Raw genomic sequence first — 2,156 nt, 5'->3', positions numbered from 1 at the left:
GTGCTTATAAATTGTTTTATAAAATTGTTTATTTTATTCGCATATGGGAACATGGTCAGCTAACTTTCTAGAGATTTGCGACACATTTAAGATCAATAATGTTACTGATAATGCCATACACTTGCGATTGTTCCCATTTTCTTTGAGGAACAAGTGAAGAACAAGGCAAAATAATGGTTGAATTCACTTCCACGAGGTTCTATCACCACTTAAGCTCAGATGATTGAAAAGTTTTTGTTGAAGTATTTTTCACTAACCAAAACAGCTAAATTGAGGAATGACATCTCTTCTTTTGTTCAATTTGAACTTGAGACACTGTATGATGCATGGGAGAGATTTAAGGATCTTTTATGAAGGTTCCCTCATCATGGGTTACCTTTTTGGTTACAAATTCAAACCTTTTACAACGGTTCCTCGACTTGGCAGATAATTGATGCAGTAGCTTTCGAAACACTGAATAATAAGACACCTGATGCAACCCAAGAATTTATTGAGGAGATAACACTGAATAACTATCAATGGCAAGTTATGAGAACAAAGCCTACTAAGGCAGCCAATGTTTTTAATATAGATGCGATTACTAAGTTGGAAATCAGGTGGAAGCGCTGAGTAAAAAGATTTAATGGTTTGAGTAAAAACAAAAAATGCTAAATGTACGTAAGTAACATGAATTAAAAAGAAAACTAAATAAGCTTAAGAGAATATTCGAACCTAAGCCGCACGGATGAAAGAAAAAGCACATTTTATATAAAGCGTTTTTCAAAAAATACATCCTATGCCCCACTAGTTACCTAGTCAGAAAAACGGTCTATTTATCTAAATAATCCTAAAAGAAGCTAATCCCTTTTTTAAGTGGCATATACTACTAATTTTGTTTCTGAATTACTTTTGAGAAGGTTTTTTTTTTTACATTGAGAAGTTCTTTTAATTATTAGTTATACATGAGAATTTCAAATAATAATTTTATGTTATAGAAAAAAAAGTAAATGATAGCTAAGAAATAATAAAATATTTCTAGTTTCATTCCATTTTATAATTTGAGTAATTTAAAAAGTTATTTTTATTATTTTAATTTTTCAATTCATCTTTATATTTTATTTTAATTATATTTTTAAATATTAATTTTATTATTAGTTAAATTATTTTTGTCAATAATATTTTTAACTTTTGAGAAGTTATAAATTGTAATGCTTATTTTAATTAATTATTTTACTCGTGCGAATTGATTATACATACTAATTCTATTAAATTAATTTTAAAAGTTTTTATTTTTTTTTAAGATTTCACTAATAATACATTTGTTAAAATAAAACATAATAAGCTAAAAGTTAAATTTTAAAAACATAACAATTGTAACTAGAATTGTTCATACAAAGTACAATAAGGGAGGAGAACAAGGAGGAGATCACGGCGGTATAGAGGAGGCCGGTTCACTTAAAAAGGTCGAGAGCTGGAACAAGGACAAGAGGACAAGCTAATTAAGGAGACAATTGCTCAAAGTAACTTTAGGGTGCTGATATTAATTTTTGTCAAAAATTGACATGTAGACTATTTAAAGAGTGTCATGTGATAGTGCGGATCAGATCTAAAAAAAACTAAACAGACAAGGACTTGCAAATAAATTTTCCTTTTATTTGGTAAAAAACATTAAATAAAAATTTAAGGCTTTTTACGTAAATAATATAAAATAAATAAATATATACTAAATAAGAAAACATGAATAATATTTACGAGAATGGGCAAAATCAAAAGTGCAATATAGGTGAAGTCTGACCAATCGACAACACCACTTTATTTTTAAAAAAAAAATCATTTTTTGGGTGCCGCCTAACACATTGTTGGCACCAATATTTAGAAAAAAAATACGAGTTTTTTTTAAATAGTATACAAAAAAATTGAAAAAAATAATTTTTTTATTGGTGTGGCCGATGTGTCAGGCGACACCCAAAAAATTTTTAAATTTTTTAAGCTAAAAAAAACTGATGCTTTTAAATTTTTTTTGGTATTAAAAACACGAGCCTGTGACCAATATTTTTGTTTTCAACTAAAAAATTTAATATATATATATTATAAAAGGGGTTGGCTCCAAACCCCTACAAACAGAAAAACTTTGAAGTTTCCTCACTTCTAGTAGAACTAAGGTATGTTTCCTTTCT

General features: G+C 27.8%; 1 non-coding gene across 1 annotated transcript; it reads right to left on the bottom strand.

The window, feature by feature from the left end:
- Positions 1 to 267: 267 nt before the first annotated feature.
- LOC121209010 (small nucleolar RNA R71) lies at positions 268 to 374 on the bottom strand. The gene has a single exon (XR_005904128.1). It is a non-coding gene; the product is annotated as a small nucleolar RNA R71 (small nucleolar RNA).
- Between the last annotated feature and the right edge of the window lie 1,782 nt (positions 375 to 2,156).

The sequence above is a fragment of the Gossypium hirsutum genome, chromosome A10, assembly GCF_007990345.1.
Source record: "Gossypium hirsutum isolate 1008001.06 chromosome A10, Gossypium_hirsutum_v2.1, whole genome shotgun sequence".
Classification (NCBI taxonomy): domain Eukaryota; kingdom Viridiplantae; phylum Streptophyta; class Magnoliopsida; order Malvales; family Malvaceae; genus Gossypium; species Gossypium hirsutum.
The sequence above is the reverse complement of the archived record's forward strand: the minus strand, read 5'-3'. Positions and strand labels throughout refer to the sequence as shown.